At 41.6% G+C, this 16,400-nt stretch overlaps 1 protein-coding gene across 38 annotated transcripts in view; it reads right to left on the reverse strand.

The window, feature by feature from the left end:
- The window catches only part of LDLRAD4 (low density lipoprotein receptor class A domain containing 4), a 421,884-nt gene that overhangs the window by 348,423 nt on the left and 57,061 nt on the right, over window positions 1-16,400 (reverse strand). For 3 of the 38 annotated variants that reach the window (XM_057305862.1, XM_057305869.1, XM_057305859.1), the window contains exon 3: window positions 14,090-14,195. The exons of the other annotated variants lie outside the window; for them this stretch is intronic. The gene's annotated coding sequence lies outside the window, so the exon portion shown is untranslated. The remainder of the gene's footprint in view (window positions 1-14,089; window positions 14,196-16,400) is intronic. 38 annotated transcript variants of the gene reach the window in all.

Raw genomic sequence — 16,400 nt, forward strand, 5'->3', positions numbered from 1 at the left:
AGGACATGAAACTTCTGAATCCCACAGTGCTTCCCTGTCACTGCTGAGCCCCTGGATGACATACTACAAATACATAAGGACTGGCTATACTGAAAGTACCCAACATCTAACACTTCTTGTTGGTAGCCTAGAAGGGAAAATCTTTTTTCACTGGGGCATTTTCCAAAATTTCATCTGATTGGTCAAAAGTAACCTAATCAGCTGGCACGACAGATTTGGGGGCAATATTCCCAAGGTAAACAGAAAACTCCCTATGCTATGGCCACTGCTTAGGACTCTCAGTTCTAATCTCAAGTATAAAAGGCAAAATTTTCAAAAAAAAAGAATTGTAAGAAAGAGAAAGAAAAGAAAAGAAAAGAAAAGAAAAGAAAAGAAAAGAAAAGAAAAGAAAAGAAAAGAAAAAAGAAAAGAAAAGAAAAGGAGGAGTTGTAAGCTTAAGAATGCAGGAGAAAATTACATTGGTTGTGAGATGACATATTTTTATTCCTTAGAAACATTGCTTTGTTAAAATTCAGGAATTCTTAAAGATAAATCACATTTATATTGAATGTGATCCTACTGTTCCTAAGAATCTTAAGATCATAGTTGCCAAGATTTGGAATAAATCAGCTGCAGCTCAGACCAGGCCAGTCTGCAGAGTTCGCTGTGTGAGTAAGAAAGACCGGGTCTGTGATGATGCGAAAGGTGCGTGAGGAACCTGGAGACCTGAGTCAGAACCTTGCTGCTCCCTTTACATGCTCTATAACCACATGCAAATCATTACAGCTATCTGAGCCTCGACTACTCCAACTATACAATTCAACCAGTAAAAGGTTTTTACCAGGATTAATACTTTCTGGTTTCAATCAGCAAGTATTCAGTTAATTATTTACTGAATGAGTGAATGCGTAAAATGAATGAAAAAGCTAACAACTGATTTTGCCTTCAGATGCCCCTCTTGGTGGCAAAGAAGGCTTTGCTGCTTATTATATCATTCATCATTTCGTTTTCAGAGCACAACAGATTGGGCCTCAGTCAGAAAGGTGTAAAGACGTCAGTGAACACAGACTGACTGACGGGACAAAGGGAGGATCAGTGGATATATATACACCACTACTCACTCTCTTTGCAGACTATTTTGCTGTGACTCAGAGGCCCAAACTCTATCCAATCTGGGTAGTTCATTTCAGTTTTGTTTAGGTTTTTACTGCCTGTAAACTAAGAAAATACTTAAGAGTTTAGTCAGCCTCAGGAAATTAAAATCCACATGTGTCACAACAGATCTGGATCTGGCCCCTGTGTGGGCTTTGTCTCAGAAAGCTGTGGTGTAGAAGGTCTCCAGATTTGCTCACGGGTACTGGCAATGTACAGTACTTACATAGACTGTACCCTCTTCTACTTTTTTTTTAAAGACTTTGTTTCTTTGACAGAGAGAGAGAAAGAGAGAGAGAGCACAAGCAGGGGGAGCAGCAGAGGGAGAACCAGGTTCCCCACCAAACAGGGAGCTCAACTTGGAGCTCGATCCCAGGACGCTGGGATCACGACCTGAGCTGAAGGCAGATGCTTAACCAACTAAGCCACCTAGGCAGCCCCCTCTTCTATTTTTATAGGCCTATCTTTAGAGGCAAAGGTTTGATATAAATCAGCTATGATTTAAAAATAGGAATAAGACGTTTTCATTTTTTACTCTAACTTCTTAGAATATACCCAGTGCTCGACCTCTAATTAAGTGTGTCACTGCTATCTACCAAAAAGAATAGATCACACAACTGATGGTGGACAACAAAACTCTTTCAGGAAACCCTGATTTGCTTCTTACCAAAAAGGAAAATTGCGTATACCAGTACAGGAATAAGGCACAAAAATATGCCTAAAACAAACCCAAATCTCTTTCGTTAAGAATATCTGTCTAGAGAATGAATAAAGGATAAGAGAAAACTGAAGAAATAGAACCTTTAATAGCTATCAATTCTTCTAGCCAAGCAAAAATTCTAATGTGTTCTAATGACTTGAGGATTGTTTTATCTACAGTAAGTTAGATATGCAAAAAGGTGGATGTTGAGACAGTAGAAGAATGCTTGGGATATAAACAAAATCACATTAATGAAGAAGCAGCTGCTACAAACTCTTATACTGACTGACTGTATTAGTCAGGGTTCTCCAGAGAAACAAAAGCAATAGGATACACACACACACACACACACACACACACACACACACACACACACATACACACACACGAGAAAGAGAGAGAAAGGGGGTGTGGGGAGAGCGAGGAAGGAAGGAAGGGAAGGAGGGAGGGAGGGAGGGGGGAAGAAAATCGATTATGAGGAATTGGTTCACACAATTACAAAGGCTGAGAAGTCCCAGGATCTGCCGTCTGCAATCTGCAGATCCAGGAAAGTCAGTGGTATAATGCCATTCTGAGTCTAAAAGGCTGAGAACCAGAAAGCCACTGGTATAAATCCCAGTCCAAGGACAGGAGACCAATGTCACAGCTGAAACAGGCAGACAGGAAGCAAAAGGGACAAATTCATTCTTCCTTCACCTTCTGTTCTATGCAGGCCCTCAACGGACTGGACGGTGTCCACCCACAATGAGGAGGGCAATCTACTGAGTTCACCAACTCAAATGCTAACCTCATCTGGAAACACCCTCACAGACATGCCCAGAAATGTTTAATCTGGGCACCTCTTGAACCAGTCAAGTTAACACATACAATCAACCATCACACTGACTACAAACTAAACATTTAAGGCACCCAAAGTATTAACACTTTCCCATGAAGAACCATGAACAGAAAGGAATCCCCCAGCTTCTCTTTCTCTTCAAGGATCATGGGACTGAGATCCCTGAGAATCATGGAGAAACAAAGTCATCCAGTCTGATGATAAACAGGAAGGAATGGATGCTCCCACCAACAAAGAGGAGGCATCAACTGTCCCGCCACACTCAGGAGGACTGAAGTGGGTTATCATCCCACCGGGTTCCTGAGCCTACCACATCTACCAATGCATAAGAACTACACACTGGATATGGGAAAGGTAGACACACAGAGCCCAGAATCAGTCTTGTTGTCCCAAACTGAAAATACAGAATGTTCAGTGGTTCCCCCAGAGGCTGTTGCACCTCTCATGAGATCCCCCAATGTTCATAGAAAGACTAAAATAGAATATGGCTCTTCTTTAGGTAGGAGGAAGCCTATTTTTGAGCATGATTCTTCACCCCTGAAACTGAACGTTCAAGCATAAAACTTCAGCAAGGAAGAGTTCACATTTGGTGATCTGCAATACAGCTATTCTTCTCTCCATGGCAATCCCCACAACTCAGGACTGAACACAGCTGGGTCTGCAGGTAAGCAGAGCCCTCTAACACAGAGACAGATAGACCCCAGATGATTTTACCGATCTATCTTTTACTTTGCAAAGTACTACAATGGACAACTAGCAATTCTTAATCACAGTCCCTATTTATGCTTTCTCCACTAAAAATTAAAGTTCCCAAAAGATGGAGTCAATGTTTTCTACTCAACTGTAAATTAAAGACAGATGACACTTCTGAAGAAGGTTTAAAGTTAAGTAATTAGACAATTAGTCAGCCAACTAATAGTATTAAATCTCACTTACATTTACACATGTATGAATCCTTGAACCGTTCAATGTGCTGCAATCTACAATACTCTATTAATCCTTTCCAACAGTGTAAGAGTCATCAGAAATCCTATTATATGCCTCATGCCCTCAGTTTATTCTACACAATAGATACAAATGAGAAAACAAACATGATGTAAGTCCCTAAGAAGTAAACCATTAGAACTCAACAGAATAATATTATGCAAGCTCAAAGCATATTCAAAACAACTACCAAATAGGTCGAGTGTTGGGACCCTTAAAGTAATGTGGAAGATTCCAAGCAGTGGAGCATTCTCAATTGCTGCAAAGCAGAACAGAGCCTAAGTTCCTTATGAGGTCCAACTGGTGCTTCTAAAGGCCCCCAACTGCCAAAATGCCCAAAGGCTTGGATAATGCTGTTTCCACAGTGGTTTTGTTCTTTTGCCAAAGCTCCATATTTGTTTATTTTTTGTAGGTCGTCTTTTAAAAGTTTCTGCGTAGGACAGTTGTATTAGTTCTTAACTGCTTTGTTAGGGTCACCAAGGTACAGAAACTATGGTCTATTGCCAAAGTTGGTAGATCTGTTATTATGGCCCTTGACTGACCTTACAGCAGCGGTTTCTAAAGCATTTTTCATTTGTAGTCACAATATTAAGCAAATTACTTTATGGATCCTTTTTGTTAAAATTGCTGAAATTGTATTGTCAACGATATTTTACTATGAAATAGCCAAAGCTGTATATCTGGTCCTATCTAAAATTTTACTTTGCTGTAAAATTGACATAGTTTTAATGTAAACAATTCTATTATGGATGTCCAAAGTAAATCTTCCAATTTCAATAAACTTTTGTCCTTTAAACAGAAATGGAACAGACATTTATTGATGTAATCTGGGCTAATATGATGGAAGGTGGTTAAAAAGAGATCATTTCACTTTAATCATCTGAAATTAAGGTTGGAGCACATGCCCATTTTATTCTGGTTTACATTCTACACACATTTAGTTGAGGAATTACAAAACTGCCATTTTTATCAATTAAAAAAACCCACAGAATTCACTAGAATTGCTACATAAGTAAATCTTTTGTTCAAAACGTGAGAGGACTATAAATTGATAAATTATTCCCATTCCACCTTCTTCACGGAATACAGTAATCATTTTTGAAGATAATGATAATAGTGCCTGGTCATTTACCTGATAGCTTCTAGGACTATATTAGATTTTCTAGGGCGCCTGGGTGGCGCAGTCGTTAAAGCGTCTGCCTTCGGCTCAGGGCGTGATCCCGGCGTACCGGGATCGAGTCCCACATCAGGCTCCTCCGCTAGGAGCCTGCTTCTTCCTCTCCCACTCCCCCTGCTGTGTTCCCTCTCTCGCTGACTGTCTCTATCTCTGTCAAATAAATAAATAAATAAAATCTTTAAAAAAAAAAAATAAAAAATAAAAAATAAAAAAGCAAAAACGGACATTTTAAAAAATAATTATGAGTTTGCATGCACCAAATAATATAGCCTCAAAACATAACACCAAATATTTTAAATTAAGTTTCACTTTGTGATTAACACTAAATCTTTAATCGCAACAGGAAATTTTTAAATATCTTCTTCAGAAACTTATTAAACTGACAAAAAAAATAAAATTACAATGAATGAAATATGAACAAGCCAAATAGAAAATATACACATACACATGCATGCTTGCATGTGACACATAGAATAATAAAACATTTCATCCTTCAAAGCATAAGCATGATTTTTAATTAGAAAAGGAAAAGTTGGGGGTGCCTGGGTGGCACAGTGATTAAGCATCTGCCTTCGGCTCAGGGCGTGATCTCGGCGTTATGGGATCGAGCCCCACATGGGGCTCTTCTGCTATGAGCCTGCTTCTTCCTCTCCCACTCCCCCTGCTGTGTTCCCTCTCTCGCTGGCTGTCTCTCTGTCACATAAATAAATAAAATCTTTAAAAAAAAAAAAAAAAAAAGATTTTCTAAAAACTCTAGAAACTCAGATGACTATACTAAAACTAGCTTTACAGGTACATTTTGCTTTAATCTCTTGGCAAATTTTTTATAAAATTTATAAAGTTTTTTTTATAAAGTTTTTAACATTTTCCTCTGCACTGAACCAATGTCACCAGTGTTTAATTGATTTTCTATTAATTATTCTTAATTGCAGGAAGCTTATATTAATTACTAGCATTTTCTCTGAAATAAATATCCAATTATCTGATTTTAACTTAGACTGTCTACTCCTCATAATAAGTGTATCTCTCTCCACTCACCCATATTAAGTTCTACATGAAATCAGAATAGTAATAGTAACAATTTGAGTAACACCTACCCTCCATAATGTGAGAGCAGATGGTGGAGAAAATGTAATAGCCCCCTCAACAGAGTCAAATCATCACAGCCAGGGCGTGAGACAAGAATGTAAATGAGTATACTCAGGCCAAGAGTAGATTATTTACCCAAAAAATGTTGCCACCCCCTCACCTACCTTCGAAAGTAAAGCAAGAGTTCATTTCTCACATCTGTGTATCAGATTCAACCCAGAAGATATAGAACACAAAACCCATTTTATCCTTACCTTTGGTTCTGTATTAATAAAGTAAAATTCATTAAAGTGCATTTTTAAAAGAAGATTAATTACAAAGCTTTTGCGTGTTCCCAATTTCTAATGGCAGAATATCAACAATGAAATTTTTCCAATTACATTTAGAGATAGAGTGAAATTCTTTTTTTTTCCAGCTTTATCGAGTTATGATTGACAAATGCGGTAAAAACAAATTTTTTTTAAAGATTTTACTTACTTATTTGTCAGAGAGAGAGAGAGAGCACAAGCAGGGGGGACAGCAGGTAGAGTGAGAAGCAAGCTCCCTGCTGAGCAAGGAGCCCAATGTGGGACTCGATCCCAGGACCCTGGAATCATGACCTGCGCCGAAGGCAGACGCTTAACCATCTGAGCCAACCAGGGTCCCTGGGGTAAAATTCTTAAAAGTACTTCTAGATAGTTACAGGAAGAAGACAAGATACTATGTTAGGGGATTTTGAAACCAGAAGTTCATGGGCAAAATCACCCAAATTGAAGGTTGACTACAATATGCACTATTTGGAGTAATTTCTTTTTTTTTTTTAGATGATACATACGTGAGTAAGTGTGATTGCAACAGGCCTTAAGGCATCAAGGTATAGACAGGAAATGCTTTGGATAATGGATACAGCAAGGAGAAAATCTCTAAGGCTGCACTGAGGAGGTAAAAGGATACACAGTACTAAATAGTAAAGCTTAACAACTGTTTTTGGACAACTCAAAGAGACAGACAAAAACTTGACAACAGAATAGATGATCATCATTATTACAAGACAAAGAAAGTTATATATTTGCAGCCTTATGCCCTTTTCAGAAGTCCTGTTCTCTTATTTGTTCTACACCTTTGCAATGATCTTGCCACAGGCTGATGACCCCCAAATCTGCATCTTGTTGTCACAACTTCTCCTCGCCTCCAACTGCTGTCTAACTGACCTCCAGCCATCCCGTCACAGATGTCCTATAGGCATGCCAGTCAAGAAATCTCACCCTGGTGAGCTCCACCTCCTAGGTTGCCTGTCTCTGCCTATACCATCTTCTCATTTACCCAAGGCTGAAAACCAAAACTTATTTTGGAATCCACATTTGCTCAATGGGCACACCCAAGGCCTCTCTGCTCTAGGCCCTTCTCTCATCACTGCTGCACAGTGCAGGCCTTTTCACCTCTTCCCTGGAAAAGCCCCCATGCTATTCTTTCTGGCTGATCTTAGCTTCTGTCTCTCCCCTCCATTCACTCCTACCCACTCCACCAGACTCGACTTCCCTAAACACATATCTAGTGTCATCATCTTCCCTGAAAAGCCCAAAATGGGGTTCCCCACACTACAGGATAATCCATGCACCACATTCAAATACTTCATGGTCTGGTTTCCAACCTATCTCTATCTCTTGCCTTCCTTCTCAAGCACGCTACATCCTAGCCACATTTCTACTCTCCTGACACACTGTTAATTTCCCCACATCCATGCATTTGTGTGAGACTTCCCCAGTGCTCAGAATGCCTCTCACCTTACATTTGTCCACCCGGAAAACTACTGTTCATGGTTTAAGACCCACTTTAAATGTCACCACCTCTTTGAGTGTACCAACAAACTTTCCTAGACAGGTATACAAGATATCTCTGCCCTGGGTCCCCTCAGCACAATGTGCTGAGGACATGTCACCAGGGACTATGACTAGGGACATACTGTGGATCTCCTCCATTAGATCATGTGTCCCTCTGTAAGGCAGGACCTGCTTCCCATTCATCTTTGTGCCCAAGTCCTCCTCAGAGTGCCCAGCTCTGTAAATGTGTGTTAAATTTTATCACAAACAGCTGATTATTTTCCCACTGCTCCTCTTCCAACAACTTCTTTGTCTTAGTGACTTATAAACTTCATACTTTTGTGTTGTTGTTTTTTTTAAGATTTTTTATTTATTTACATGACAGAGAGACAGCCAGCGAGAGAGGGAACACAGGCAGGGGGAGTGGGAGAGGAAGAAGCAGACTCATAGCGGAGGAGCCTGATGTGGGACTTGATCCCGGAACGCCGGGATCACGCCCTGAGCCTAAGGCAGACGCCTAACAACTGCGCTACCCAGGCGCCCCAAACTTCATACTTTTGAAAGCCAAAGTTTGCCCAGATTAAGATGAGCTTCTTCCCACTCTCACGTATTAGTTTTATTTCTTGATTTGATGGGACATTTCACACACTAAAGAAAATGGGGGCAGAGTAAGTGGTAGGTTCCTAAGGGTGAGTCTGCACTTACAAGCTGCCATACCACACAGAAGGCATGGCAATGAACTGACACTGTAAACCTAACATGAAAACCTTCCTATTACATATGATTGTTACAAGTCATTCTAATAAAAACTTGGAGGAATTCTTACCATAAAATAATGTATTATTATCCTTAAGAGGTCACAATTTAATTATTTTTCCAACATTCATGAAAAACAAGAATCTGGGGCGCCTGGGTGGCACAGCGGTTAAGCGTCTGCCTTCGGCTCAGGGCGTGATCCCGGCGTTACGGGATCGAGTCCCACATCAGGCTCTTCCGCTATGAGCCTGCTTCTTCCTCTCCCACTCCCCCTGCTTGTGTTCCCTCTCTCGCTGGCTGTCTCTCTCTGTCGAATAAATAAATAAATAAAATCTAAAAAAAAAAAAAAGAAAAAAAGAAAAACAAGAATCTGACTAGAAATGTTCCCGTTTTTCCATTTCTTCACATTTCCTGACAATTTCCCCTATCAGCAGTCCTGACAACACAAGAACAATTTGTAGCCTAACTGGGTTGTTCCTGGAAGTTGGTTATCTGGCCCTACCCAGAGTCTTGTCTAAAGAATGATGCCTTACTCAGAAACAAGTACTAGAGGCTCACTGGCCTCTAATAACATTTATTATCTATAATAAGGTACGGTTCTCAATTTTATTCTTTTATTTTCCTTTAGTTAGGTTATATTTGTAGATCTTGTATTTCAAGTAGATCACCTCCATACTTCAATGTGCCTTTCTTTTGGATTCCTGTTTTTTTTTTTTTTTAAGATTTTATTTATTTATTTGAAAGAGAGAGAAAGACAGAGACCGAGAGCATGGGCAGGGGGAGGGGCACAGGGAGAGAGAGAAGCAGGCTTCCTGCTGAGCAGCGAGCCTGACAGGAGGCTCCGTCCCAGGACCCTGAGATCATGATCTGAGCTGAAGGCAGACACTCAACCGACTGAGCCATCCGGGAGCCCCTCTCTTAGATTCCTAATAGTGTCTTGAGAATGTGCTTTTAAAAACAAGCTTTGGGGGAGAAAATAATAAGTTTTGGGAGTTCTACTCTTTTTAAAAAATGAGGATATGCAAAAGAACTGTAAGCAGGGATTCAAAGAGATATATGGCCCATATATCTCACAATATTCATAATATTCACAATCTCAGCATTACTCACAATAGCCAAAAGGTAGAAGCAAGCCAAGGGTCCGACAATGGACAAATGGATAAACAAAATGTGGTGTACCCATACAATGTAATATTACCAGCCTTAAAAGAGGAAGAAAACTATGATACATGCTACAACATGGATGAACCCTGAGAACACCATGTTAATGAAATAAGCCAGTCACAAAACCAAATACTGTATGATGCCATTCATATGAGGAATTTGACTAGTCAAGTTCATAGACACGGGAGACTGATGGTTGCCAGGGGCAGGAAGCAGGAGGAATGGGGAGTTAGTGTTTAATGCGTACAGCGTTCTAAGTTTTTCAAGATGAAAATAGTTCTAGGGGTGGATGGTGATGATGGTTCAGAACAATAAAAATGTATGTAATGCCACTGAACTATACACTTAAAATGGTTACGACACAGTGTTTTCCATAGCAGCTGTACCATTTTTCATTCCCACCAGCTATGCACAGGGTTCCAAGTTCTCCATCTTACTTATATGTTACCACAATTTAAAAAAAAAAAAAAAAAAAAAGGAGCACCTGGGTGGCTCAGCTGGTTAAACATCCAACTCTTGATCTCAGCTCAGGTCTTGATCTCAGGGTCAAGAGTTCAAGCCCCATTTTGGGCTCCACACTGAGTGTGGAGCCTACTTTAAAAAAAAAAAAAAAAAAAAGGAGGAGCAGAAGTTTGGGAACGAATTAAAAATAAAAAAATAGGTAACTGGGGCGCCTGGGTGGCTCAGTTGTTAAGCGTCTGCCCTCGGCTCAGGGCGTGATCCCAGAGCCCTGGGATCGAGCCCTGCATCGGGCTCCTCCACTGGGAACCTGCTTCTTCCTCTCCCATTCTCCTTGCTTGTGTTCCCTCTCTCGCTGGCTGTCTCTCTCTCTGTGTCAAATAAATAAATAAAGTCTTTAAAAAAAAAAAAAAGGTAACTAACCTAAATCCTAACTTAAATATCACAATCCTAAATGGTAACAATTTCTTTTATATCTTACAAAGCACTAAAAAATATTTCACAAACCCACCTGGCCCCATGAAACAACTCTTTCTCAAATGATCCAAGAATCTCAGGGCAATTTTCTTATTTTTATGTCTCACATGTGGCAGTTGCCAGACTAAACACCATAGGAAGTAGAACTCCCTGCCCAGCCACTGTACTGGGTAAATGCGGCTCAACCCAAGTCTAGAAGTAAAGAAAGCCCAGGCATTATATTCTTGGAATATAGCAGCACGGGAAAAATATGACAACAGAACAGAACCTATGTAACAGGTAGTAACCTAGGAACTTTTAAAAAGTTAAAATACAGACTCAGGTCAGAGGGTGTTTACTTCCCTGCCCAAAATGCCCCATTTCCAAAGCACTGGAAGACAGAGAAGTGACCGTTGTAACTGACAAGCCCACTGATACCATGGTTTCCCTGCTCCCATAGCCGTGTCTGTGAATTCAATAGAACAACTCCTGTTCCTAGGTGGAACGCGTAGCCCAGGCAGTATACCTGTCCTGGCACTCTCTCCCACATGATCACTGGCAGCTGTAACGCTCTGTATTTGTAAAGTATCTCTACACTTACTCAGCAACCTCGTCTCCCAAATATGACTGGCCCAGTTAGACTGAAGGTACTCTAGCAGAGCATGTATGAGCAGCCCCAAAGCCCACCGCCTGTTGTGGAAGCTGACGTGAAGCACTCGCATGGCCTAACATTTCCTCCACCACCTCTGAACAAGTGAGTCCCGACTTCCCTATCGTATCTCTAGGTGTAGAAAATGTGGAGAACGATGGCAAAGGAGATCCCAGGAAAAGAGGGAAAAACCATTAAATGTCGGGCTGAAGCCATACAGACCCCAGACATCCTGTGAGCAGCAAGCACCTCTCTTGAGCGCTGAGCTCGCAAAGGTAACCAAGCATTGCCAAACAGCCTTCAGCAGAAATCATCTCTGACACAAAAACAAATATTACATGAAGTTCAAGAAAAAAGCCTACGAAGCAAAACCCCAATGGAAACCTCCAGCCGTCCTCTTTTGTGTTGTTAGGTTCAACAGTTTATGACTGGGTCCCTCTCCTTCCTCTGCCTGTCCTCTTTATTCCTGTCAACATCTTCCTCTGCCCATACTCGTTACATTTCCAAAATGATTTTTCCAAGTTAAATGAACCTCACATCTCATGCTCTACTGCAAATGCTCTAACCTTTTTGGAGGTCAAAATCTTACCGAGAATCCCATCAAAGCCCTCTGGCTTTCTCTGCAGGAACAGGCACAATTTCAAGGATTCACATATGTCCTGGGTCCCCTGGAGATTAAAAACCTCTGTCCCAGTGGCTCTTCCTTCCATCTCCTTTCTACATTGAATCTGAGAAACGCTTGGCAACCTACCGCTACTTGTGAAAATTATGTAACCAACAAATTTCAAGAATCCATAAGGACTCCTTTTGATGGGGTGGCCTAGCAACCTCACTGATACCAAAACTCTGAGGGGAGGTCATCTCACGGAAGCTCAAGAGGTTCAGTCAGTCTGACACACAGCAGCCCTGAAGGACGACTCCCTCCCAGATTATGATACCTGCTCCCAGTGATTGCCCTCACACATGTACCAATGTGACTTTGTGGGGACCGCTGAGACTCAGTCTGTTACAATTGGCATCAGTTGCCACCGGCAAGTCATCACAAGAACCTGACCTTGGTAAGCACATTTTACACTTGAGTGCTATTCATCCGGGTGACACCAAGCGGGGGTTGGGGAGGCAGGAAGACAGACAATGACAGCGCCAGAGCGTGCTGCCAGGCACTGCCCCCCACCCCACAGGCTGCAGAAGCTGCCTCACCCACACATAGACTGAGCCTGCAAAGCCAAATTTCTGAGCTGCTGCTGAGACGCCCATAAAAAGCAATGCTATTTCTAACCTCCCTCACCATGGAAAAATACACATGCCACCAAGCAACCCAGAATCTCTGAAAGGTTTATTTTTATACACTTCCCCACGCCCCCTACCCTTACCTCCCCCACAAAAATTTTAGGTGGAAAATTTGCTAGCTTTTTAGCAGTTTGACACTACCGTGCTAGGCATGGACTGACGAAGTTCCTAGCATGTTTGATTTTAAAGCAAAATGAAAAGGTATTTTTCTGATACAGCTCTGATTGAGTCTACTTTAAGAAAATAATACAGTCTAATAATAGAAGGACACAATCCAACAAATAGGAAAAGAAAATTCCCAAGTTCCCAGGCCATAGACAGAAATAAGAAAGCTAACCAGTTTCTCTTTCTGGTCTCTAAAAGCGGTGCTCCTGCTTGCTGAACTTTCTCTTCACATTGCTGACTTCTCCTAATTCAAACAGAGCACAAAGCCTCCCTGATGCCCTTGCAGAGTTTTGATTTTTTCTTTTGCTCTTCTTAACCTTAGAGAATGAGGGGAAAGCCGTGAGATGGACTTCAGATCTTGGTCCCCTGACACTGTGTATACATGAGGTAGACAGGAGGGCAGGGGGAAGAAAAGGAGAGAGAGGAAATGGGAAGCAGGAGGGCCTGAATGAGGCCTCGAGAACCCAAAAACTCTTTCAGAAGCCAAGGGGCAACCCAGAACTGGTCAACCCGGGATCTGTTCCGGGACTCCTCCCCATGGGAACTTTGGTGTCACTTCTCTAAAGACAAACTCGAAGGCCAGAGAGGCACCAACCCACCACTGTCCGGCTTCTCACACAGACAAGAAGTTTTAGTGCTGCCTCCGAATGATCCTAACCTAATTGTAAAGCAGAGTTTAATCCTCCTTCAAGTTAGGGAAACTCCAGCACAATATGGTCATTTATACCATAGCTCCAAATGTTTTTGTTTGATCGCATTTTCACAGCTTAATCTATTTTATTACACATGCCAAGGAAACATCTGGAGAAAATAAGCCTTGCTTTATTTACCAGTATAGAAAGCAGGGACCTACACTCAAAGGTGTCCCTTCTCCCAGCACTACTGATCCTCGTTGAGTTTCCTTAAAAGTTTAAATTTAACACAAAGCCAGGAAGTTCAGGTCAGGGATGTATGGCTAGCATCTAAAGTTGTTTTTTTTATATATATATTTTATTCATTTATTTGTCAGAGAGAGAGAGCACAAGCAGGGGGAGCAGCAGAGGGGGAGGGGCAAGCAGGCTCTCCACTGAGCAGAGAGCTGGATGCAGGGCTTGATCCCAGGACCCTGAGATCATGACCTGAGCTGAAGGCAGACGCTTAACCGACTGAGCCACCTAGGCACCCCTAAGGTTCTTTTTCAATGCTGGAGCATCTTCCCACTGGGACCACAGGTCTTATACCAGAAGACTTTCACACTGCTCCTTATTCCTCACCATCTCCTTCAGATCCTTTAAGGACCTTAAAGGAAACCAAAAGGAAGGTGGGATTTTCCCCATCTGAACCTTTCTTATCTGTGCTGAGAGCCAACCAGATCTAAGTCTGAGGTTTCTTTCTCTCACGACAAGGACGGGAAATGGTGTGAAAAGCCTGAATGAATGATTTCTTCACCTACATCCTAGAGGCATTGTGCTCAGTCAAGTCACCAGTACCAGCATTCCATCACACCAGGCTCCAGCAAGAAGACGCTTCATGAAACTCCTCAGCAAACCTCCTTCACCCTGAAAGAGGACAGAGAAATCCATGCCTCTGCTCCCTCTTTTTCTCTGATCCTGCCAGCCAGCACATGGTCCTTGGATAAGAACTAGCATTTGGATGGCAAATAACTGACATTTTATTGAACTCCTGCTGTGCATGAATGCTGAATTAGGCATCTTCACAATAATTCCACAAGATAAATATTATCCCATTTAAAGATGAGAAAAGCTGGGACTCAGAGGCTTAGGACTTGTCAGAGTAAAATGGTGAAGGAAAGTGGCACGGATAGAATTTGAGCCAAAGGCCATGTTTCCAACTACACCTTACAAATGTGATACAGCCAAGAGGTATCTGTCTTCAAATTTATCGAGGAGCTTACAATTTTAAATTTTAAAATACATTTAATAACAACCTAAACATGGAGACCCAACCCCATTTTAGAACCAAATCCAAAAAAATCCACTATACAGTAAGACAGGCACATTCTGCAGTTAGTGCAAAAATCCAGACCTCCTTGGGCTTTCCTAGCCAAGCAGTTGGAGCAGAGTTGTAATGCCACCTGTCCATCTTATCAGCACTTAGGAATGTCTCACGGTCCAGCTGTGAGCTTTGAGAGACGGAATTTTACAAGTAACACAGCAAATATAAATTCCAGGACAGTCAGCTGTAAGAACCTATTTTAGAGGCGTGAAAGTTCTTGCAACACCTCAGAATCCAAGTATGGTGCTTGAAAATGACCCGAGATGCACAAACCAACACGCAGGTCTGCACACAGGGATCTGTTCCTTAACCATTCCAATGTTCATAGGGCGCAACATAGCCTTGTATTTAATTTAAAATCCATCTACAGTAATGTAGTCAAAAAAAGACTGTCATTACCAATTTTGAAAGTTACTTAAAATAAATGACAGAATGAGGTAACCCCATGTATGGTGGGAAATCAGGTTCTTATGTAATTTGCAAGTATATTTCTACTTTTGTCGAAATTCTGTAAATCAAGCTGCACAGTCCTTAGGAGCATAGCCCAGCGGTATTTCAGTTATCCTGTAAAATTCTATTTGAAGATAGCTTTAGTTTTTGGTGGGTAAGGTTAAAGAGGACTGTATCTGAGATGATGAAAGAGTAACTAAACTGTGCCCACACTCTCTTCGGCTCTGGTAGAGATGAGTTGTTGCCTCCCACCTTAAGCTGGTGGTGGGCACGCCAAATCATGGAAGAAAAACAGCACAACTCATCAACACTCACCAAGTAAGGGGAGCCTGGGTGGCTCAGTCAGTTAAGTGCCCGACTCAGGAAAGAAACACATATGAACTGCATTCACTCAACAACAGAGAGCAATTGTAGCCAACATGGACTCAGAGTGTGTGTGGTTTGTTAAATACTGCATGCTTTGTAGCACCTACAATTTTGGGAAGGTTCCAAACTGTGAAAAGTCCATTTAAATTCAGGGGTCTGTGTGCCTCAGTGAGGAAGCACATTAAATCATTCCAACTGCCTCATCTACTTTCAACTGCAACCATAAATAAAGAGCTTGGATATGCTCTGAGAGAGTATCCAGGGTGGGAATCTTCATCAATTCATTTCATTTGACAAAAGTTTTACTGAACTCCTGCTTTATACCAGGCACTGCTTGAGGTCCTGGGGGAAAAAAACAGCAGGAGGGAAAGAGGGAGATTCTTGCCCTTATAAAGCTTACGATCTAGTAAAAAACTTGGAATAAACAATGAGTCATACCTGGCACATTAAAATTTAGGGAAAAGTTGTACTTTATATTTTATAGAATTTCTTACTTTCCTGAAGACTCTCATGTATTTTTTCATTTAATGTTCCCCATAGACTGACAGTTAGGCAGAACGAGAATCATTAAAATCAACTGAGTTGACAAAATAGAGGCACTGAGAGGTGAAGAGGTATGCCTAAAGTGAAAAGCTGGTGGCGGGCAAGCTGAGGCAGGGTAGGATGCTCCTGGTACCCTCCCAGCACCTTCAATGACTGCCCCCCCCCCAAGGGCTGGCTCTGATTCACTCTTTGGGTCTGAGGATGTCCAGAGATGACCAAAATACATAGGTGTCACCTAAGCTTCTACTTCCAGAAAACCCAATGCCCAGCCACTTACACCTACTCACCAAAACAGAAACACACAGACACACAAATGTAAAACCAAATGCAGTAAATTAGGAAGTCAGCCCCCTCTTCACAATAACAAACCACACGTGCTACCAATACAG

This window comes from Ursus arctos, unplaced genomic scaffold (genome assembly GCF_023065955.2).
Source record: "Ursus arctos isolate Adak ecotype North America unplaced genomic scaffold, UrsArc2.0 scaffold_34, whole genome shotgun sequence".
Lineage (NCBI taxonomy): Eukaryota > Metazoa > Chordata > Mammalia > Carnivora > Ursidae > Ursus > Ursus arctos.